Raw genomic sequence first — 9,256 nt, 5'->3', positions numbered from 1 at the left:
TGTTTTCTAAAATGATACAGGATTAGTTTTCAGGTCACAAAACCTTGTCAATGAATGAAGAACATGGAACTAAAGAGTCTGCCGTTTCCGGAATGACGGTAAAACCAGGTGGAAGGAGATTGCCTACTTGTTTAGAGTTGTCACAAGTCTGGCTTTCTCCGGATTTGTCTTCGTATTGACCGCATCCAAGGCTGTCCATTGCGGGGAGGGACTGTCTGAGATAAACCCGGACTTGTTTCTGTTGTCTGAGAAACTAGAATGATTGAAAACAACACATTAATAAACACTCTTTGCTAAAAATTTATTAAATGGTGGCAGTTGTGTCCGTAGTTTCATCCAACGGACATTAGAAAGTACAAGTATTTTTTTCGCCACTTCCAGCGAAATGTAGTTCTGAGACTGTTCGCCTGCTTTACTGATCTGTAACTGCTGCCAGAGACATCTTTGCTTTTCACCTTTTTATACTGCGACCAGCTTTTACCCGTGACTTCGTCCGCGCATAAAAAAGTCCGGCGCGTGTGGCGGCCCACAAAACTTTGCCGTCCTGCCGGCACATTTGATTGTCTGCAGCAAGCACCGAATTCCTGTGGCGTGTTTAACAGCACATGCCTTTATGGCAAAACTGCGATAACTTTGATTCTGTCCGGAATGTCAAAATGGAAGCTGTATCACATTTCAATTTAGAAGTGCAAAAATGCAGCTGAAAATCACATCAAATTCTGTGCATTAGAATTGGCGCCGTGAGCGTATACACATGCACACAAAAATTCTAAAACTATTTTTTTTTGCTTCGATAGCTGTTATAAAAAACACTCCCATATTCAGTTTTCTTAAATATGTTCTTAGTACAGCCGTCTTCAAGTTAGAATTTTGTTAAATGTGTAAATTCACAATGCAGTGGAAACCACAGAGCGTTTCATTTAAAGAGCACCGGTTTATATGCAGCAAAGCTGTGCCCAATATTGAATGATTTTCGCTGCCAATGTCATGAGTAGCTGGATAGCCGTCACTCCAGATCACCATGCTTTGAAAAATTGTTAGATGTACTGTTGAGGGAACACTTCCTCTGAATTGTAAAGCTGACAATATTAATGTGAATTACAGATTCAAGAGCTACAAGACTTCAATGTTATGGATTTGTAAATTGAAAATTATTAATCTGTTATTAAAATAATTATGTAACCAATTAGCTGTGTTCGTGTTTCACGCTTTGCCATTAAGAGGATACAGTGGTGTCGGGTAGTGCAACATGCTAATGCGTAAAATGTACGTCACTGATGGACATAGCTGATCACTATCAAAATTGTTGCTCAAATTTTGACACAAAATCGATTGCAGGGTTGTTATTTCATCAGTGTTTGGTTATCCTCTTAAAAATATGACTTCAAGTCGATGACGTTCCATTGTAGTATTAAAAACTCTCTAGTATATACCAGTAAGTACTATGGGTCAACAAATTTTGAGCGCTAAATACTGTAGGCCTATACGAAATCTTCCAAATAAAAATACATTGTTTTGTGATGATATCAATCACGAATAACTAATTCCTGCATAGTTACATACCGAAAACCAACATACTTTTTTATTATTTAAACTTGGGGAATATATGAACATACAAGGACCTTAACTTATGCTTCAGTTGTTCCCCCTTTTCAGTCAGCAACTTTGCAATCACTGGATAAAATCGATGTCACCCACTTAATAATCTTCCACTTTGTAAAAGAAGTTGATGATTGGCCTCGAAGCACCGATTGTTAGATGTCTTTACTTCCGGCCACTTGTGTCGCCTGCCCTTTCTGAATCGCTGTCGCCAACGTCAACACTCCCGCGCTTTTACATTTCTGATTGTTGTGCTGTGTGACGTTGGTTGCATGCAAGGGGCTTATTGCATGAACTACAGTAAATGTCACTAAGAAGCTATTGCTGGCTATCGAGGTTAGCTCCGACACACCGATTACCCTGTTCTTCACCGTGACGCCAGAAACCTTATTAATCAGTTGGCAGAATGTTGCGAACTTAACCAAATGGTGAGATAATACACGTTTTTCACTAGGCTATTTGCAACAAATAAGTGCTATACTTGAAATGACTGTCAAATGAAAACTAAACAAAAAAACCCTCTAACTTGACAAGTTTTCGGTCCCATGTACCCCCCCCCCCTTCCCCACACACACACACACACACATACACACAATTCGCAGGGTCAGTAGCGCTTGCTAACTCCTGCTACGAGGCTAATCCGGCACTTAATGAATCTCAGCCTGACATCTGCCTTACCTGTGATACGTTTTATGTGGCCGTTACACTTTAAAACTTTCCATACACATATTCCCAGATGTTTGTATATGAAACTGCTTCTAGTGACTGTTCTGCTATCGTGTATCGCGCAATAGTGGCGTTTTCCACCGTTTATGCAAAATATATTATATTTGCTTATGTTGAGGTTCAACTACAAATCACTGTACCAAATTTCGATTCTCTGCAGGTTTTCCTACATTTCAAATGGTTCAAATGGCTCTAAGCACCATGGTTCTTAACATCTGAAGTCATCAGTCCCTTAGACGTAGAACTACTTAAACCTAACTAACCTTAGGACATCACACACAGCCATGCCGGAGACATGATTTGAACCTGCGACCGTAACAGTAGCACGGTTCCTGACTGAAGCGCCTAGAACCGCTTGGTCACAGCGGCCGGCTCCTGCATTTTTTAGCACTGCGCCTTTTATATGTAAAAGAGAATCAGCCACGAAAGGTCTCATGAAACTTCCAACGTTTTCCACAAGTTGATTTTTGTATATTGCAAAAAGTAACGGCCCTGCAACACTCCTTCGGGGTTACTTTTACATTGAACCCAAATTCATTCCTACAAAGGAGATTTTCAGTCTCCGGAAAAAACATATCATGCGAGCGTAAAACATGTTCCATAATTCTGGAACGGACCATGTTAGAGATATGGACCTATAGTTTCGTGCGTCTCTTCGACGACCCTTCTTGAAAACGGGACTGACACGCGCTGGTTCAACAATCAGTAGGAACGTTTCGCCCCTCCAGCGGCTTATTGTTTGTAGACGTGAAAGCAAGCTTCTTCGCATACACTATCTAGAATCGTACTGATACTTTGTCAGGTCCACTAGCCTTTAGTCCGTCGAGCGATTTTAATTTTTTTCCTTTGATATAATCAGTTATTGCGGTATGTATCTTTTCGGTGATCGTGCGACGATTTAAAACACAAGCTACAGTGCGCCGTACCTCAGTGAAACACTTCTGCTAAAATACGGTTAGGGTTTCAGCCTTCGCTGTGTCATCCTGCGTTTCGATGCCCTTGTAGTCATAGAGCGTCTGAACAGATGGCTTAGGTTAGTTTACTGGTTTAACGTAGGATCAAAGGTTTAAAATTTTTCTGTCAAATTACTGGTTGGAATTTTGCTTCACGCATGGTCTCCTTATCCTGATCTTGCCTTCGTTTAGTTTCTATTTACCTGTCAGGTTTTGGCTACCTTTAAATCTAAGCTATCTTTGCTTTCCCACTGATGCTCAACATTGTCAGTGCTGGAGATAAAATTTCCACGGTAACATCTCAACTAATCCGAAATATATTTCTTGCCCCTCTTGCAAAGAATAAATATCTTCCTACCTTTCTTTACATTCCTATTTACAGCCGTTTTCATGATAGTGTACGGCCTTATGAGCGCTGATTCCCTATTCCACGCAAACTGAGTCCAAAAGTTCAAGTCTGTTTGTCAATAAGAGATCTAAGATGCTACTTCCACGAGTCGGTTCTCTGATTAACTGCTCGCGGTAATTTTAAGATAGGGCACCTAGAAAAATTCTACATTGTTCCCTGTTCCTACTACCCGCTCTCCAAGTGTACATCTGGTAAGTTTAAATCCCCACCTAATACTACGACAGAACCAACGAATTTAAACGAAATATTTGCCAAGTTTCTACTCAAATGATCCGCCACTACTGCTACTGAGGCAGGAATGCTGTAAAAGCATCTGATATTCATGTTTTATTCTCCTTTAACACTTACCTTTACCCAAATTATTTAGCGTTCGGAACATGTAATAATGGCACTAGATATTATCGTAGTTTTTACGTCTATAAACACACCTCCACCACCAACATTCAGCCCATCTTTTACACATATATTCCGATTAAAGTTTAGTATTTCATTGCTGCTAACGTTTTGTTTCAGCCAGGTTTTCTTTCCGTAGCAGTATGTGGGCGCTATTATTGTTTATAAAAAAAGACTAGTTCCGGGACCTTTCGATAAGCGCTACTGTATAAATGCTTTCTTTCTCCAATCTGACATGACGAATGTTACATTCTTTGTTACTTTCCAAGAGCGTCACAAAATCGACTGGGCCTCTGGTTTAAGCCTTCCACTCGATACGAAACCAGAGGACCGCGATCGGTTCTGGGAACGATGGTACAGAACGCTAGACGGCAGGCAGCGCATTCGGACATGGCACACGCTACACAGCTACATTGAAATCCATCTAAATCCGTAGATCATGCAGACATATGAATACCATTGTTACATAACATGCACCAGTAAAAAAGAAGTAAATTTCATTGCTATCAATGAATGTGAACCTCGCTCTGACTCACAAAATTCACTTTACCATGAATAAATGTACAATCAGTCCAAATTTTGTATCAGATTCTTTTTCTGTGGCTTTGTATATATATCATTTCAGCTTCACGGATAGTAAGTGTCCTTTTTTGCGAATTCTGCTAGTAGGTTTCCTTTCTTGTAGTAACCATACATAACTTCGTACTTTTTTCTTACATTTTGTCTTTAAATCTAAGATGCTAACTATTCAGAAGATATTTTGAGAGGCCCCGGTGTGTCTTGTAGTTATTCTACGGTTTGCTTAAGACATTGCTTAATATCGACCTGTTGCCCTGATCGATTGAGTATTTCGTTCCGTGTTTCCTCTTTAACAAACTATCTACAGACCAAAAATTTTCTTAATGCATAAAATATAGCACCGATAACGTGAAGTCATCCTTAGAAAATGAAATAAATTGTGGAACGTAGCAGTCGCGTGAGGGAATGGGAAGACTCTCTGTTTGTAGAACATATCCCGCGATGACGGAAGTGTGTTCAGGAGGCTGTAATAAGGACGAGAAGAGGGTATATATAGAGCATATTTATAGCAGATCGCTGGCTCCGTTTACTCAAGGCTACCGGTCTGACGTTCATCAGTGACGGGTGGTATACGTCTTCCATCACCGCATCAACAAAATAACGCAGGCCTGCGCGACCTGCAGGGGCAATGGCAGGGGTTTCTGATGCCGGATCCTCTGTCCTAAACAGAACAGCCGGAAGGAGCAACTAAGCATCGTTTTGAGGAACTTATCCGTGCTCTTCCTCCTGTTCCTTGCCTCAATACTCATCTCGTTTTTCAGAGCTATGATTCTACACTAACGTGCCATTTGTATTTTTTTAGTTTTCGTCGAATCAGTATCGTTCAATCGTTGGGACAGCAGTAATATTCCCCGAATAAGAAAGAATGCAGTCCACCTATTCCAAGAATTAAATTTTAGTCCAAAATATAGACACATGCAGTCGGACCATAACAACAATTCCTCACACAAGAATCTTAATAATGCTCCCTGCGAAATGGTTGCCGACGAAATGTCTAAAAATCGATGCTTTAAAATGCTATTGAACATGCGAAATCTATTTAAAAATATACTCCCTATGCTTTCTGCTTCCGTAGCCGTGTTATCAGTGCGACAGACCAACATCCAGGAGACCCGTGTTCGATTCCCGAAACTGCAGAGATGTATCCGTGATGGTAAGACAGGATCGGGGTGCACTCTGCTCGAGATGCCAATTGTAAGAAGCTACCTGACTGAGACGTGACGGCTCCAAGGCCGAAACGTCGACAACGACCGGGAGTTTGGTATGTTAATCCTATGTCCCGCCATACCGCATCAGATGATGAATGCTGAGGGTGACTTGGCGGTCTGTCGGCTATCGCATGGTCTTCAGGGCCTGGTCACGGGGTAAAGAGAGGCAATCAGTTGCATGTCACCCTTGGTTCATATGGAAAGATTTGTAATAAATCGAAGATGATACCATATGCTTTACATTTACTTCGAAATGGTCGCTACCGCCTAATACCGCTGAAAAGCTTTATGTCGATACCAAAACCTGTTGAATTACGGTATCATTTTATACTTGCTGAGAAACGTCTTCAGTCACGGTAGCTGCTGTTGTGATGATGGTTGTCTTCTGTCTGGAGACTTGTTCGAAACACCTCTGCGCGCTAGTCTACCCTGTGCAAACCTCTTCATCCCTGCACTGTTGCAACGGACATCAACTTTAACCAGCTTACTGTAGTCAATCCTCGTACAGTATTTAACGTTCCAATTCTTCCATTACCAAACTGACTGTTTTTTGATGCCTCAGAATATGTCCTGTCAAGCGATCCCTTCCTTCAGTCAAACTACGCCATACATTTCTTCCCTCCCCCATCCAATTCAGTACCCCATCATTAGGTACCCGAACTACCCATCTAACCTCCGGCATTCCTCTGTAGCAGGACATTTCAAAAGCTTCTCTACTTGTCTCTTCTGTTTATCGATCACGTTTCGCTTGGTACAAGCCTATAGTCCAGAAAAATTGTATTACAAATCGATTTTGTAAACAACTAAATTGGCAGCATCAGTCGTAAGAAGTCTGAAATCATTTATTACAGCAAATCGATTTCAGTCACTGTGTGACCATCTTCAGTAAAAGTAATAAAGTCTTGAAGACTCATGTAATAAAAACACATATTACATTTTTCTAACAGCAGCTAACGAACAAATTTGTTGATTAACTGCTGGGTTCTTCTGTATTGACCCCCCTTTCATGATGTATTTTTATTACATGTGTTTTCAAGTCGTTAATATTTGCAATGAAGATGGTCACTCAGTGACTGAAATCGATTTGTACTAACGAATGATTTCAGACCTCTATGACCGATGATGCCAATTTTCTTGTTTACGGTACTAATACTGCGTTCGTTGAGCACATCGTTACCAATGGAATCCAACCTCAACTTATCAGTGTATTTCTTTTTCCCAGAAACATTTTTCGCTATTGCTAGTGTGTATTTTATAGCCTCTCTACTTTGGCTTCGTCATTTATTTTGCACCCCGATAGAGCAAAAGAGATCTACTAATTTTAATGACACATTTAGTAATCTACACTAAAAAAAAAAAAAGTTCAAATGTGTGTGAAATCTTATGGGACTTCACTGCTAAGGTCATCAGTCCCTAAGCTTACACACTATTTAACCTAAATGATCCTAAGGACAAACACACACACCCATGCCCCAGGGAGGACTCGAACCTCCGCCGGGACCAGCCGGACAGTCCATGACTGCAGCGCCTGAGACCGCTCGGCTAATCCCGCGCGGCGACTACGCTCAATTAAACAACGAATCTTTTACCATCTCTGACAGAACTTAAACGTCATCTACGAATCTTAAAGCTACATTTCTCCTGCTTGAACTTTGGATCTGCCTCTCCAGCTAACTGATCATCGTATTTGACTGCTTTCTGGAGAACCTGGACTCGATTGCCACTACTCACAGAGATCGTTCCTTGGTGGGATGATTGAGTCAGGATGAACTCGGTCTCGTGATGCCAACCGAGTAGCTACTTGAATGAGATCTGGTGGCTGCTGAGTATGAAAGTTAACAACGGCCGAAAGAGCGATGTGCTGACCGCATGTCTTTCCAAGTCGTCGGATGTCACCTACAGAAATATTGCGCGATGCTGTCTCGGTAGCCGACCATAAATGGGAATTTGTTGCCGGTTCGAGATTTTGTTCACGAACCTACCTCTCGATTACGTTTCATAAATGGTCGATGGGATTCATGTCGGGCGCTCGAATTGTCCAGAATGTTCTTCATACCAAGCGCGAACATCTGTGGTCCAGCGACATGGCGCATTGTCATCCACAAAAATTCCAAAGCTGTTAATAGACGTAATGTTCATGAATGTTTGCAAGTGGTTCACTTCCAGTCGATGCTCTGTTTAGGTGGACCAGATGATCCAATCCATTCCCTGTAAACTCAGCCCAAACCTTCACGGAGCCACTACCAACTTGCAGAAGTCCCTTCTTGACAACTTGAGTCCATGGCTTTGTGGGATATACACTACACGACACTCGAATCCTACGATCAGCTCTTACGAACTGAAATCGGCACTCATCTGACCACGCAACGGTCTTCCAGTCGTCTAGGTCACAACCGATATTGTCACAAGCCCAGGAGAGCCGCTGCAGACGATGTCCTGCTGAAAGCAAAGACACTCGCGTCGGTTGTCTGGTGCCATAGCTCTTTAACATCAAATGTTTCCGCCCTATATGTTCGTCGTACGTCCCACGCTGATTTCGGCCGTTTTTCCACGCAGTGTTCCTTGTGTGTTAGCACTGACAACTCTATGTAAACGCCGCTGCTCTCGGTCTTAAGGGACGTCCGTCGGCCACTGTCTTGACCGTGGTGGGAAGTAATGCGTGAAATTTGGTATTCCCATCACACTCTTGACACTGTGGATCATGGAATATTGAATTCCCCAACGATTTCCGGAACAGAATGTCTTATGCGTCTAGCTCCAACTACCATTCCGCGTTCGAATTCTGTTAATTCTCGTCGTGCGATCGTAATCACGTCGGAAAGCTTTTCACACGAATCACGTGGGTACAAGTGGCGGCTCCGCCAACGCACTGTTCTTTTATACCTTCTGTACGCGATATCACTTCCATCTCTATACGTTCATACTGCAATCCACTGACTTTTCTCACCTCACTGTATGTCCCCATTTCTTCTGAGTAACGTCTACGATCAGTATTTCTTCGCATGTTGGCACATTTCTCCGGAATCCAAAGTGATCATCCTGGAGGTCGGATTCTACCAGTCTTTCCATTCCTGTTGGCATTTCGTCACTATGGCTTATAAATTTGATTGTTCTGTGATGTTCACATGTGTCAACAACTTCCTTTTTCGGAATGGAATTATTCCATTCTTGTTGAACTCTGAGAGCATTTCGACTGCATCAGATATCTTGCACGGCAGGAGACTTAGGAAAGTCAGTGTCCCGTCGAATTCTTCTCGCAGCACCAGATCTCTTATCTTGCTCTTCACTTTACATAATATTGTCTTCAAGTTTATTGCCTTTGTGTAATCCTCCTACATAGCGCCTACACAATGAGGCCCTCTTTCTTTGCTTACTGCAGTCTTTCATCT

This window comes from Schistocerca piceifrons, chromosome 7 (assembly GCF_021461385.2).
Source record: "Schistocerca piceifrons isolate TAMUIC-IGC-003096 chromosome 7, iqSchPice1.1, whole genome shotgun sequence".
Taxonomy (NCBI): domain Eukaryota; kingdom Metazoa; phylum Arthropoda; class Insecta; order Orthoptera; family Acrididae; genus Schistocerca; species Schistocerca piceifrons.
The sequence above is the reverse complement of the archived record's forward strand: the minus strand, read 5'-3'. Positions refer to the sequence as shown.